Source organism: Macrotis lagotis, chromosome 2, assembly GCF_037893015.1.
Source record: "Macrotis lagotis isolate mMagLag1 chromosome 2, bilby.v1.9.chrom.fasta, whole genome shotgun sequence".
NCBI classification, from domain to species: domain Eukaryota; kingdom Metazoa; phylum Chordata; class Mammalia; order Peramelemorphia; family Peramelidae; genus Macrotis; species Macrotis lagotis.
This window is the reverse complement of record NC_133659.1, coordinates 7,025,522-7,041,438: the sequence shown is the minus strand read 5'-3', so window position 1 is coordinate 7,041,438 and position 15,917 is coordinate 7,025,522. Positions and strand designations below refer to the sequence as shown.

General features: G+C 40.0%; 1 long non-coding RNA gene across 1 annotated transcript; it reads right to left on the bottom strand.

Moving 5' to 3' along the window:
* Positions 1-10,561: 10,561 nt before the first annotated feature.
* Positions 10,562-14,214, bottom strand: LOC141512333 (uncharacterized). Its single transcript, XR_012475458.1, has 3 exons — positions 13,998-14,214; positions 11,966-12,124; positions 10,562-10,676 (listed from the first exon to the last, which is right to left on the bottom strand). It is a non-coding gene; the product is annotated as an uncharacterized LOC141512333 (long non-coding RNA).
* Between the last annotated feature and the right edge of the window lie 1,703 nt (positions 14,215-15,917).

The following is a 15,917-nucleotide window of genomic DNA, read 5'->3' as shown; positions in this document are numbered from 1 at the left end:
TCCCCTTTGATCCAGCAATACCACTACAGGGTCTATACCCTGAAGAGATGATGAAAAGGGGCAAAAACATCACTTGTACAAAAATATTCATAGAAGTCCTGTTTATACTGATAAAGAATTGGAAATTGAGGGAATGTCCATCAATTGGAGAATGGCTGAATAAACTGTGGTATATGTAGGTGATGGGACACTATTGTTCTATTGGAAACCAGGAACGATGGGAATTCAGAGAAGGCTGGAAGGATTTGTAAGAACTGATGCTGAGCCAAATGAGAAGAACCAGGAAAACACTAACAGCAGCATGGGGGTGATGGTCAACCTTGATGGATTGGCTCATTCCATCAGTGCAACAATCAGGGACGATTTTAAGGTATCTGTGATGGAGAATCCCATCTGCATCCACAGGGAGAATTGTGGAACTTAAACAAAGACCAAAAAGTATTCCCTTGAATTGAAATATTTTAAAAACATATATTTTATGTAATTTTGCTATCTTTTATACTTTATTTTCTTCCCTAAGGATCTGATTTCTCTCTCAACACATTTAATTTGGATCAGTATAGAGCATGGGAACAATGTAAAGACTAGCAGACTGCCTGTTGGGGGGGTGGGGGAAGGGAAGCAGATTGGGGGGAAAATTGTAAAATTTTAAAAGCAATAAAATTTTCTCTCCTGGGGGGAAAAAAGAAATTTGGAAGATTTCTCCTGATAGAGGGGAAGGAGTCAAGAACTGAAGAAATCTCTAAACTGATTGGGGGGGGGGGGCTGCACCTTCGTTTTAATGACCTCCATCCCAGCTGTGATTCAGCCAAATCTGGTCGTTATAAAAAGCCCCACCCTGTTCCTGAGACTCCACACTTGGGCTGCCCTCACCCACAGGATCACTAGGCCTGTCTTCTCCCTGGGAGATTTGACCACGTTGCTGGGACAGAACCAGCACATCTGTTGCATTCTGGGCATATGCCCCCACTGTGGAGACAAACTCCATGTGTCTCTTCCTATAGGGTTGGGCCGACCCCAAAGGAAGACAAACACTCCCTGTAATAATGCCACCTGGGCTTCATTTACTGCTCTCTTTGTTTAAAAATCCTATTACAACCTACACTCAGAATAGAGATTTTGCTTCTGATTCAGGGGAAAAGAGGCTTTTGCCAGGAGATTTCCCATCTCAGGACTCCTTGGAAGTTGTGAACCAGGGCTCCCCAGCTAGAAAAATCCAGAAGTCGGTCCTGCCAAGGCTTAGGGATGTAGGATGTTCTTATTACTGTAATCTTGTGTAGAATTGTAGCCATCTCTGCTAAATCATTACTTCAATTTGTCTTATTGTTGGTGGACTTACTTTATATACAAACAGACACACACACACACACACACACACACACACACACACACACACAAATAGAAAGAGAGAGAGAGAGAGAGAGAGAGAGAGAGACAGAGAGACAGAGAGACAGAGAGAGAGAACAGGGAACTTTATCAAAGCCCCAGGCTGCCCCCTCCTGGGATCATAGACATTAGCATCACTGGCTGGCCTTCCAACATACAATCTTTTCACACAAGAAGTCCTGTTTGTCAGATAGTTTCACATTGTCCTCTCCCTTTTTTTCCCAGATCAAATATTTTATTTTTTAAATTTGTTTTTCTCCTGCTGCTTTCAAAAATAAGTTTCTACACCAACTATCAAAACCTTAAATTCCAAATTCTCTCCCATCCTCCCACCCTACTCTACTCAGTGAGAAAGTAAGCTACTTGGTGTGGGTTACAAATGTGCAGCTATGGAAAACATTACTACAATTGTCCTTTCGTAAAAGTATAGATAACCCTCCCCCATAGAAAGAGGACCGCAACAAAAATAAAGTGAGAAAAAAAAATATGCCTCAGTCTTTATTCAGAAACCATCAGTCTGTCTTTCCGATGGAAAGCATTGCTTTACCATTCTTTTTTACCCACAAGTGCTATTGCTTCCTGTATTTTTCTCACTACTCTTCCTCCACCCTATTTATTCTATTCTTTCCTTTTTCTCCTTTCCCCCTGTACCTCCTTAAAAGGCTGTTGTATTTGACTACCCTTTCCCACCATCTTTCTGCTCTATCTACTATATTCCCCCTCCCCTCCCCCTGTCCTCTTTGGCCTATCCCTTTCCTCTCCCATTATCTTCTAGGGTAAGAGATTTCTATACCGAATTGAGCATGTTTGCTATTGTCTTTCTGAGCCAATTCCTAGGACAGTAAGGCCCATTCACTCCCCCTCCCCTTTCCCTCTCTTCTACTACACTAAAAAAACCTTTTTTATCTCTTTTATCTCTCTTTTCCCTTTCTCCCGGTACATTCCTTTCTTCCCCATTAACTCCAAATCTTTAATATCATATACCTTCAAATTCAACTCCCTCCTATGCCTTGCCTACTTATGTTCCTTCTAACTGCCCCATTAAATGACAAGGCTCTTTTGAGTTATCAGTCTCATCTTCCCATGCAAGAATACAAGCAGTTCAACAATATTAAATCCCTCATCATTTTATTCCCGATCACCTTCCTGATGCTTCTCCTGGGTCCTGTCCTTGCAGTTCAAAGCTTCTGTTCAGCTTGTTGTAGTTTTCATTAGAAAAGATTGAAAATTCCCTATTTCACTGAATTTCCAGCTTTCCCCCCAAAAGAGTATGTTCAGTTTTGCTGGGTAGTTGATTCTTTGGTGTAGTCCAAGCTCTTTTGCCTTCCACAATATCATATTCCAAGTATTCCAAGTGCTAAAGCTGCTAAATCTTACGCTATCCTGAAGGAAGCTTGAGGATATTTGTTACTCTCTGGATATTTGTAATATTTTCTCCTTGACATGGGAGTTCTGAAATTTGGCTATAATATTCCTGCTAGTTTTGTTTTAGGGTTCTCTTTCAGGAGGTGGTCAGTGGATTTTCTCAATTTCTAATTTATTCTATGCTTCTAGAATGTTAGGGCAATTTTCTAAGTGAATTTCTTGAAAAATAAAACCAAGGTCATGACTTTCAAGTTGTCCAATAATTTTTAAAGTATCTCTCCTCCATCTGTGGTCCAGGTGAGCTGTTTTTCCCATTGAAATATTTTATATTTGTTCTAGTTTTGCATTCTTTAGGTTTGTTTTATTATTTTGCTATGTCTCTCAGAGTCATCAACTTCCCCTTAGCAATATTCTACATTTCCAGAAATTATTTTCTTTATACAGCTTTAGTATTTCTTTTCCATCTGACTGATTCTGTTCTTTATGGCATTCTTCTAATTGGCCTTTTGAACTGCTTTTTCCATTTGACCCAAACTGGTTTTTAGGAGATTATTTTCTTCAGCATTTCTTCTTATCTCCTCCATGAAATTGTTGACTTGGTTTCATCATTTTCCTACATCACTTTCATTTCTCTTCCCAATCTTTCCTCTGCCACATTATTTGGGATTCTCTGATCTGACTCAGGTGCCTGTTTAATCTCCCAGGTAACCAGTACAGGCTGTTTCACTAATCTATAATAATTTGCAACATCAATTCTATGGAAGACAATGTAGAGAGAAAAGTTGGGAAAACACTTTATTGGGATTGACATGCCTTAAGTTTAGTTGTGACTGCAACATTTTAAGTTTGGTTAAACCATTTGTTTTCTATCAGTGATCTCTTTGCCAGTTTGTTGCAGGAATGTTTAATAGATCACACTAACATTTTGAAAAATGACATTTCTTGTGAAAGATTAAACATAGGTTTCTTCTTTCTAGCACAGTGTTCAACTGCTGTTAAATTTCATTACCAAGGCTCTTTTCATTCCAGGGTAAAAGTCTGTCTTCTTTTCTTAAGATATGTTCAAATATTGGGATGAAAATGAATGAGCCAGGCACTTGGGATCAACATCTATGATTCTATTTGATCCATTTGATCCTCATAAAGACCCTTATAAGTAGGTTACCAATGGAAATGGAACTCTTTCTCTTTGTTCATGATCAGTTTTGCTTAAAGATTTTTTTTTCTCTTGAATGACAGGGAACCATGAATGGGGAGGGAGAGGTCATGGAGAAGTGAATCTTGTCATAAATGAAACCTATTAATAAAATATTTTTAAAGCTGCAATTATATTGTAATTGAAAAATAAGAATTCCCCTTAGTGAAGCATTTAAAACATTTCAAAATGAGAAAACCTAGGAGAATTTATGAACGGACATAAAGGGAAATTAGCAGAACCCAAGAACAAAGATTTTGCAATAACAAAAGTAGTGTAAAAAGAATCAGCTTTGAAAGATTCCAGAATTCTGATCAATGCAATGACCAACCAGGATTCCAGAAGTCTGATAAACACACTGTCCTCTACCAGACAAAGAGAATAGTGTCCAGAAGGGAATATATGGTTTTTTTGGACAAAGCCAATGAGGGAATTAATTTGTTATACTTTTGGTATAAAGATTTTTCTTCATTTCTTTCTTTTTCTCAATGGAAGAGAGGAGCATAAGGGAAGAGTATAATCATATTCAATTCAAAATTTAAATTAAAAGCTTTTAAGTCTAATAAATGTAATTTGAATACTTCAAAATTGAAAAAAAACAAATCCCATAATCTGGGAAGACTTTCTGAATAGATACACAGTCACATGAGCAGTGAAACATTTATACACTGAGTAAAATTACTTAAAAGAAAAGTTTTGAAAGTCTTAAAAATTCTGATCACAGCAATGACCAGTCAGAATTCCCCAAGGCCTAGAAATGATTTTTCTCCTTGGGAAAGAAAGATACTGGACAACAGGTGCAGAATGAGCATTGCAAGGCCATAGATCCAATGAGTTGTTTTGTTGTAACTGACTCCTTTGTTCTAAGGGGTTTGGGGATTGGGCCAATTTGGGAGCTGGTAGTGAGAGTTAGAAGAAAAAGAGAAAAGAAGGAAAATACCAAAGCAGTCTACAAATAGAGGAGAGCTATAAGGAAATTTAGAAACCAATAAAACAGGTCAGTGTGGGCACCGTGGTGTTTATAATTCTGTACAAATGCATCATGTGAAATAAGCTGGATGGAGTCACTAGAAATTCCAAATACATTTCATTTTTCTCTTCTTTTTGAAGGTAAGACCATGTTTATCAAGTTCATGACAACAGGAAAGTAGAAATAACAGTGCTCTGAGCAAAAGCAGTGACAAAACACTGGTCCTACATACTCCTTGCTATGGTGTAAACATTAAAGGGCTGGTCCATGTTTTTTCATCCTCAGCACCTGGAACTGTAACTGGCATATAATAGGGGATCAATAAAGATTTTAGGCTAAATTGATTGATTGTTGCTTCTTATGGCCTCTCATACAGAGACAGGCAGACTTCTGTTCATGTGTCTGTATTCCCACAGACTCCTAGGTACAACAGTGGTCAGCGACAACTAACAGAGTTGAATTTCTCTCATGACTCTGATACAAGGAAACAAATCTAGCTCTCAGTATTGTTATAGCCTAACACACGTTTGCTGCTTTATGATAAATCCTGACTTTGTATCTAAAAATATTTGACCAATGTGGATTCCAGGATGGTTCCCTTGACCAACCATTCATAAGCCAACATTTTACTAATGACATGCTCTCTGACCCCATTCACATCTATAACTTCGACCTGGCACCTTGCGTTTCATGTGTCATCTGGTAAAGTAGCTATTAGTCCTTTCTTTTACTCAAGACAGATCCTGCATTTTCTCTGAATCTGTTAGTGAAGAATATCGGTTCCGACACCCCAAAACTACACAAATCCACCCAGCCCATTCCACTGGACTCCTATTTGGTCACAAGTGATGTCCCTATTGTGTTTTCCCAGGCTCCACAACAACCAGGGAGAGGGAACTCCAAGGAAGAGGGAAAACTAATGATTTGCAAATCAGTTCTTTGTAAATGATTCATTAAACTCTTGACTGCTGTCCTGGTCCTCTGTCTCTGCCTGTTTGCTCACGACCAGGTTGGGGAACAAAGGCTGGTAAAAATGTGGATGATTAGAGGAGTCCTAGCAGGCCCAACTAGGAGCCGAGTGAACATTGCCCACATGGGGATTTCCCCTCCATAAGGATTACGTCTATGGAGACAGGCAAAGGCCCCTCTTAAGTACCAGCTTCCTTCTCCCTCCTGGAGGTTCTTCGGCAGACATGACAATCATGTGGTGAGTTTGGGGAAGGGACTGTTGTTCGGAAAGGAGCCGGAGGGGATCCTGGTAACTGAGCTTTTACTGAAGCCTCTCCAATTCTTCTGAAGGTGACTCAGCACCATTTACCCCCAAAACAAGACTGTGGCAACAAAACCCAGAGACAATCCAGGAGGTTCCCAAGTGCTCAATGCAGAGTTCAAGGCAGTTATCAAGATTTTTTTTTAATGCCACATATTTTGCATTTTTGAATTTTTTTCCCACCAGCCACTTGCAGAAGCAAGTTTCAACATTTACATCCAAAATCTGGAGTTCCACTCCACTTTCCCTATTGAGAAAGCAAGTGGCTTGGTGCAGGTTAAAGATGTGCAGCCATGAAAAACATTATTACAATAGTCCAACTGCAAAAGTAAACATACCCTGTCCCCCACAACGAGAAACTTCAAGAAAAACAAAGGGAGAAAAAAACATGCTTCAGTGTGTATCCAAACATCATCAGCTCTGGTTTTGGGATGTATGGCCATCTTTTTCCTAAGCCCATCAGAGAAATTGCATCCCTATTTTTCCCACTTTCTATTGCTTGTTGTATTTCATTCCATCCTATCCCTCACCCCCATTTATTCTATTCTTTCTCCAAACATATGCATTATCTTTCCTCTTTTTTATCACCTACGTGCCCCCCACCCCTCTCCCTGCCCCATTCCTTTCCTTCCATTGTTTCTTTAGGGCAAGACAGATTTCTATACCCAATTGACCCTGTATGTTATTCCCTCTGTGAGCCACTTATAAGACTGAGACTCATTTATGCCCCCTCACTTCCCCACCATTCTCCACTAAAAATGTGTTTCCTCGCCTCTTGTGTGAAATGACTTATTCCATGCTCCTTCTCCTTTCTCCTCCATTGAGTGTTACTTTTTAGGTTTTTGCAAGGCAAAGGGGTTAACTAGCTTGCCTAAGGTCACACAGCTAAGTAATTATTAAGCGTCTGAGGTCACATTTGAACTCGGGTCCTCCTGACTCCAGGGCCAGTGCTCTATCCACTGAGCCACCTATCCACCCCCATTGACTCTTTAATATCCTTTAACTTCAAATTAAATTCCCTGCAGTATCTTGTCTACACATGCTTTTTCTAATTTTTCTAATATATGAGAATGTTCATGAGTTATCAGCATCATGTTCCCTTACAGGAGTATGAGCAGTTCAACACCCAAAATTCCCACATGATATATCCTTTCAATCTTCGTGCTTCCCCTGGGCCCTGTACTTGAACAAACTTACAGTTCAGCTCCTGTCTTTCATGGGAAAGTCTGAAGGTCCCTTTTTCCTTGAATGTCCAGCTTTTACCCTGAAAGAGGGTGCTTAGTCTTGCTGGGTAATTGATTCTGGGTTGCAATCCAAGCTCTTTTGCCTTCTGGAATATGAGATACCAAGCTCCATCATTCCTTAAAGTAGAAGCTGCTAAATCTTGTGTTGTCCTGACTGGAGCTCTACAATATTTGAATTGTTTCCTTCTAGTTGCTTATATCTTCTCCTTGACCTGGGAATCCTGAAATTTGGCTATGAAATTCTTGGAAATTTTAGTTTTGGGATCTCTTTCAAAAGGTGATCAGGGGATTCTCTCAATTTCTATTTTACCCTCTGCTTCTAGGATATCAGGGCAGTTTTCTTGGAGAATGTCTTGAAAAATGAAATCTAGGGTCTTATTTTGGCATGACTTCTGAGTAATCCTATAATTTTTAAATTATGTCTCCTCCATCTGTTTTCTAGATGAGCTTTTTCCATTGAAAAATTTTCTTCTTTTTTATTTTTGGTTTCTTTTGTTTCTTGATTTCTCACAAATTCATCAGCTTTACTTAGCTCCATTCTACAGTTGAAGGAATATCTTCTTTACCCATAACAGGTCCTCTCTCCTCAAAATTGAGGATCTCACTATTTCCTGAAGGACAACTTAAAAGAGATGGCACAGTAGATTCAGGGTGGGTCCTGGAGGAAGACTCAAGCTCAAATCTGGGTTCAGACACAAATAGTTATGGGATCTTCTACAAGTCATTCACCCTGGCTGATTCATCAACAAATGAAGCTGGAGAAGGTAATAGCAAACCCCATCAGCATCTTTGAAAAGGAAACCCCAAATGGGGTCCTCAAGGTAAGCCAGTTATGACAATCTACAGACACTCAAACGGCTTCTACTGCAATACCCTTGTTGTTCTCCTACCCTGACTAAGTGTGGGTATTTCATCACTAGCTGGGTCCTTACTCTCCTCTGGGCTTCTCCCATCCCATCCCTCCTCAGGTCAGCACTTTTAAAATGATCTCCTTGCAATGCAACTCTGCTCTATTCTTGGGATGCTACACACATTCTTGGTTCCCAGAGCCACACCTTTCAGATCATTCTCTTTTCTCTATATGTCCATGACATTCAAGTATTCAAATTGCCTCCCCTAAAATAATGTAAGCTCCTTAGGAGAACCTCCCTTTTTGGAGGTGAGGGGCAGGTTTCCTTCTGTACTCACTGCTTAGTACAAAGTCAAACCAAATATATACTATTACACAATGCTTAATGGATTTTGACAAAACAAGGAATCGGAAGTGATGAACCATTCAAATGACAGGAAATTTAAAACTAAACAATAGTTCTGAGCTCAGGATTGTACTTTTTATTTTAACAAACACCACTCACTTGGCTGGCTTGATTCACAAGCTTTATTTCCATATTTCTACAGCATTATTTCTTAATGAAACAAACTAGTACAGTTTAGTGAGACTAAAGAAAATCATCATCAGAAACTTCTAGTATCTACCATTTGCCAAGTACATAAAACTTTTGGTTGCTAAGGACAGCAAAATAGGAGTATACCAAACCAAATACCAAGGGGAACATGAAGCTTCTAGATCATCTATCTTATCTTCACAATGGAGAAGCTGTGACTTTCAAGAAGTCAGAGGCACAATTATAAGAGATTCAGTGTTCTGTGCAACTTACAGGCTACACTTAGTAAAGTTGGTGGGGATATACATGTATGTTATGTATGTTTTTATATGAATGAAACTGGAAGTTCAGTCCTTTCCCAAAAGATTATCAAAATATCATTACCTAAAACATTTGCTTTGATTTTGAGATTAGTCCAAAAGAAAATTAAAGTTTTCTTTGAAAATCAATAAAATTGTTGCCCTAGTTGCCTCCATTTGTTAATCATTTTATTATTTATGCTCAACTCTTTGAAGTTCCCTCATTCAAATAACTAAACAGTTTCTCATCTTTTCATAACAATAAAAAGATACAAAACCCAACTGTTCATTTCCTTCCATACTTACCTTGCAAAGCCACTTGAAGAAACTGTTAAAGAGAAACCCTCCCCACCCCACTGTAAGCGAGAAGTCAGAACCACCAGAGGAATTTCAGAGACCAGATGTTGATACAGAAATCAAACAAATTCCTGAAAGCATTTTAAGCCATAAGTTATTTCAACTGAAGGAGACAACAGTTTCCTGTTCCATCATGCAGAAGGGAATTCACTCAGTGTCTAAGTGTGAACCCCATCAGGGCCCCTGGCTCCCTGAAGCTGAGTGCAGATATCACCATGACTGGCTAAGCTTACAACGCACACTCCTTTCACAGGAAAAGTTCTATTGCTCAGATAGTTTCTCAATTTCCTCTTCCTTAAGCTCTCTGAGATTGCTCTTCCTCTGGGACTCCCAGATTTGTGGCCCTGTCTTCCCCACTCATCTCTGTGCTTTTGTGAACATCCAAGCTCTTTAAAAAAAGAAAACAAAACCAAAATCCAAAAAAACCAACAAAAAACCATGACTTTATATGCATTACTACAAATCAATATTGAAAATGTTAATATGGTCAGAAAGACCTAAGTTTTCCCCCCTTAATAACCATGCTAAAGACAACAGAAGAGATAACTCTTATCAGTCTCAGTCCCTACACCCCAAATTAATTCAGGGAAAAACAAGCTATCTCTTCTGGTAACTCAGAGCAAGGTCTGACCCTTGTCTTAGGATGTAATACTGAGGAAAAGTAAAGAGAGAAACACAAAGTCACAGTTATACAATCCTGGGGCACTTTTTATGGATTCCTACAATCTACAGTCGTTGAGTACAATCTTAAACTGAGTGTCAATTTGTGAAAGGTGGTTGACTATATGAAGATTCATAGATCAAACCCTAAAGGTGGCAGAATCTTTATCGTCAGGAAATACTTGGAAATGAAAAACAACATGGTGATACCAGAAAACAAAGCTCTCTGGGAAATTAGGTAGAGAAAACCTCTAATTTTAACTAACAGAAGCCTAAACATGTAACTATTATGGGGATATTATGGCTTAAAATGCTAATGTAACTTCCAAAATGAACACGGCTGTAGTTTTCCAGAAAGCAACGACGGACATGCACCTCCACTAGCGGATTTAAGACTTCTGATCAAGTAAGACACCAAACTTCTTAAAAATAGGCTTCATGCACTGTACTGCAATTGGTTTTAGGTGTAAATTTTAATACATTATTTCTTTTTAGAGCTTGAACGGGAACCCGATTGGGATGATCCAGATGATGACCTGCGGCGCCTGGAAGATAAAAATGGAGAAATCGGCAAAGCCTTGAGTGGGCCCTGACCAACACTACACACACACAACACCTGGGCGGCAAAGGGGCTTATTCTACACTTGGATTGGGTCACCCAGTTTGTGAAGAAGTTGCTAAGAGATCAAATTCAGTGTTTACAGGGAGTAAAGGTTTAGTTAACACTAGTTTTTACAGAAAACCCCTCTTCCTCAGAAGCCCTCCCAGGCCCTGCCAACTCAGAGTCCTGCAAGTCTCAGGCAGTATGAACCTTAGACAGAGCTAGCATTCTCACTTCAGTAAGGCTTTGGTCTTGTCTTCTGAGAAAATCATACTCTGGAGCCCAAGATTGTAAGAGAAGCCAAGCTGCTGAGAAGGCTGAAGCTCCCAGGAAACTTATAAGACCCAAGCTACCCAGCACCCCAGGGGGCTTAGCTTCTGGGTGTCTTTCATCTTAATTGAAGTCTGACTTTAGTGCTGGGACAGGAAAGCAGGGAGTCTAACTTCAAAGGTCAAAATCGGGAGAAGGCAGCATAGGAAGGGATAAAAATCCTAAAGAGTCAAACTTCTATCTGACATATGGCCTGAAGGTAGCAACTGTCTCAGGCAGTCTGAAGGGGAGCTCTCTCTGGGGCAGTGGCCCTGGGGCACAGGAGGTCACCAGCAGTACTGAATCAAAGGTGCCTAGAAAGCTAACCATCCAATTGAACTGCCACAGAGGTTTCAGGGAGGCTAATGGGTGACTCTGGAGCAAGGAATGCTAAGAAGCCTCAAAGATAATCCCCAACATCATCCAATAGGAAGGGGACAGTGACAGGGAAGGAAAGTCAGGAAGAAAGCATCGAACTCTTGGAGTATCTCCTCAGAGCCACATTCTCACCCATCTTTAGAATGGTTAGGAGCTTATTGGACAGAGAGAGCCTTAGGGCACCAATGGGCAATACCCAAAATGGAAATGAAATGTCTGACTTAAAACTTGGAAGAGATTAATTAAACTCTTCCTTCTCCCTGTTTATTGAGAGATGGACTAAGGAACAGTTAGAAAATAAACTAGAAGACAAGGACAAAAATGGAATGGAGACCAAAGCCATTCAGGAACAACCTGTACAAATACCTTAAAAACGTCCAAACGGACAATCTGACTTATATCCTTCCTTGACATAACTGGGTCTCAAACAAAATAACAGTGTGTAGTTGGAAATGAAAGTGACACAAATTCAACCCTTTCCCAATCCTTTAGTAAATATATTCCAGTCTCAAAAGTACCCATTCTTAGTTGTACAGAAACCCAAACCTTTCGGGTGACCGTGATCTGGTGCGTCTTTTTTTGCGATCACCGGGTGAAGAAGATCTAGAAGGGCTTCGTTTTCTGCCTCTCTCAGGAGATGATGAGGAACTTGAATAAGATCTTTTTCGTGGGGAGGAAGACCTCCTGTGGGACCTGGAGCTGGATCTTTATCGATTGAGAAATAAATGAAACATTTCATTAAATCACAGAGCGAAAAACTGGTCTACTTAGCTAACAGATCCAAGACTGAGCATAAGTCTCCAATCTCCTAAAAAACATACTTACTGCTTCCTCAACAGAAGACACTCTGTTTTGCCCATGAAAATAAACTAATATTCAATATCAAATTCTGAAAACTTAGTAGCTGGTATGGAACTATAAACATGATGCATTCGATGTCATTTTCTATTTGCATCGGACTACATTTTTTCTCTAAGTCATTCCAAAAATGAAGGAGAGAGGGAATGAAAGCACAAATCTTCACTACCCTTGGAATTGTGCATTTGAAAATTCAACTTTGCCATTTTAGAAAAGCAGAAACTAAATACCTGATAACCAATTTCCTGAGGATAAGAAAATATAAACAACCATCTGAAATTCAGCAACTGAACACAAGTTGCAATCGAGAAAGCAGGGATGGCCAGGGGAGAGAAGAGGGGAGGAGGGAAGGAGAAAGAAATAGCAAATGTGTCAAATCACCGTATGTTGAATGACAATATGACCAATTGTTTACTAAAACTGGTTCAAAACATTTACAAATTTCATCCAAGAAGAAACACTATTCATGAAATATGATGTTTGTGGACATTCACATGTTTGACTCAGGGGAAAACGTCCATTTTGTTATGTGTAACGATTATTTTCATTCCTCACTTTCAGAATTCTGGTTGAAGCATTCAGCTCCAACATCCCAAAAAATTCACCTTTGGGCTGAGATTAAGAATAAAGAGCCCAAAAGGAGAATTCTTTGGAAAGTTGTGAGCAAGAAAAATGGGAGGCTAAGAATGGAAGCTGCTCCAGTCAGCTCTTTTGCTAAGAGGAACTCTAGAGGGTGCCCACCTTTACTGCCCTGACTGTCCGAAGAAAAGGCAAGAAGGTGGCTTTCTAAAACTTGGGAGCAAAGGCCTCCAGGCCTGTGGCTCACATTGTTCTTACTGCATTAACTCTGGTAACTCAGAGAAATACTAATTTCTTGCTTTGCTTCTGTATTTGCCACAAAGGAATATTTTTTAAGCTCAAACTGAGGTCTTTTGGATTCTAAAAATTGTCTTCTAATTCTCGTTAGGTTCTAAGACCAGGGGCCTCTGTAAGGCAGCATCTCAATAAATTATCTTAGGAAATTTCAAAACCAATGCAGCTCTAGATTTCCCCTGTTTTTGCGCAAATAAGGTTTAGAACATTGTTCAATTTGTTCCCACTACCCAATTTCTTCACTGTACAGACTCAGCACCAAGAATACTTCTAGAGCAGGTGCCAACCTCCTGTGCCCTGTTGCAGACACTGGCTGCTGTCTGATATTCTAAGGCTTCAATTGTCTTAGATGAAATGTCCTGGGCAGTGCAATATTCCAGCCACCATCACGAGAAAAATTAACAAAGGGAAGGAAAAGGGGCCTCAAAAATGTCTCAAAAGGCAGTTGCTTTGGTTTTCACTGGAATCACAACCGAGGGGATCTATTTTTGGTCTAAATGTATTTATGGGTGAAGCTGCAGCAGCAGGTGAACCTCTCCTAATAGATGCTAGCACACTGATGATGATACTCCAATGGGGCTGTGGGATCCCACCTCATGGCATTGTACCACCAACATAACAGATTGTCATTTAAATTTAATCATGGGAATGTCTTGGCACACTGCTGGCAATGGAAACATTTCAGATGAGAACATTAAGCTGAGGCAAGAGCATTAGTTTTCCAATTAAAAAAACAAAGGGACAAGTAAAAAGCAAATCAAAGTTGTCCAAGCAGCAGCAGCAGCCAGGCTCTCTGGTGTTGTTTGATTTCCTCTCTGCAGGGCAGAGTGGATGCTACCTCATTCACCTGGATTTCGACCCACGAGATCTCGAAAGTTCTCTGGAACTGGACCGAGACCTTGACCGGGAGCTGGAGGAGCTTCCTGAACGGGACCTGGAACAACACGGAAGGATTTTTTCCAACATCACTTAAGCACTGCTGGTAAGAATCAGACATTTGACTTTCCTGCAACAAGACAAGGGTCTGGGATCCATGTTTTCCAAACAAGGATTAACAAGGACCTTTTCCAGGTCTGCTTTGGGCAGAGTTTAGGAGGGCTTCTGAATCATCACCATCACCCTAGTTATTTTCCTAAAAGGAATAAAAATCTACCAACGTACTCAAAATTCCTTACAAGAATATGGAAAGATGACCCTACTGTCATTACAACAAGATCAAGTGTTTTCCTATGTTCATGGTACAAAGTTCAGGTTCAGCCTTGACTGACACTGGGCCCAAGTGGGGGCACCCTGACCTGCATTTCTAGCACCCACTGGTCTGCCCACTTTTCCTTCCAACTGGCCTCAGGCTACTGCTAGTGAGTAAGCAGATGTGAACAGGCTGCCCTCTTCCTCCACTTGTTTCAGTCCAGACTACTTTATGGAAACTCTGAGCAGAGAGAAAGCTCATCCGGTCCATCTTGTTGAAGGGGGAGCCAATGGCAGGGCGTCCACTGAAGCCAGCCTTTGGTTCAGGTGCCTTTAACATAGCATTAGAAATTGAGGGGTCCCACATTTAGAGTTATTAACCTATCATCTCAAAGCCACCTTTTCCCAATCTGTGCCAAAGAAGAAAACCAGAAGAAATTCTTTAGTAATCTTAAAAAGAAAATACTTTTTCCTTTGAAGAATGCTTTCCTAGTTTTATTAATGTTTGGAAAATTACAAGTACTATTTTGTTCCTTATATGTCAGTAAGACTTCTTATCCATCTCATTAAGTCATAAAGCCCACCAAGGGACGTCAAAAAAAATAATTCCTGTAAACTGAAAGACAGATGATTTTCTACCTAAAAATTTTTCCTCAGTCACAGAATTTGATTCCTTCAGGGAATGATGATGGAAAATTGCCCAATCCCAAAGGGCAGGACACTCAAGTTTGTACGGATCTCAATGTACCTTGGTTATTAATACTACTGAGGGATAAATATTACAACTTAGTCTAACTTACAGAACACTACTATTCAGGGACAAAGATTTCACCAGAGAAAAGAAGCAAACAACTTCTGGTTTCTATTAAGCCCCTTTTCGGCAGCGGAACTTAACTTCAAGCTTAAGTCTTTTTTGGATGCTACATGCTTTCACTGAGAACAACTTGTATTCAAGAAAACCCCAAGATGCCTTTATCCCAAGGATTGGAGAGTCAAAGAAGGACAGGCATTGGAAGGAATGAGAACCATAAACACTCTCCCTGCTCCGGGGTGGGTCAGACCTACAAATGAAAAGAATCAAACTCAGTCTGGTCTTGCCAATGCTTTATAAAACTCTTTCCCCTGCCTCGAAGCAACCCCAGGTCATGAAATCCTGGAAATCTTTTGTCCTTATTAGAGTCTGTAGAGAATCACTGGCAATTAGCAGATGCTCCTCTAGAGACAGAGAGACACTAAAGACAGGAGATACTTACGATGAATTCAGGTCATAGTAGCACCAATCTGTCTTTTTCATTCATTTCTTTGAGTGTTAAGAAACAGAAGTGTTAAGTAATGGCTTCATGTGAGAGTCTTATCCCTCAATAAGAGGTTTACAAAAAAGAAAATGGAGGGGAATAAGCATTTCCAGAGTACCTACTGTGTGCTAGGACTGTGTTAAATGATGGAGATATAGAGAAAGGAACAGTAATAACATCAACAGTAACACTAACATTTAGGGAGATATTCCAGCATGCCAGCCTTATGCTAAGCCCTTTACAATAACACCTCATTGAATAGATGAGAAAACTGAGGCTGGGGT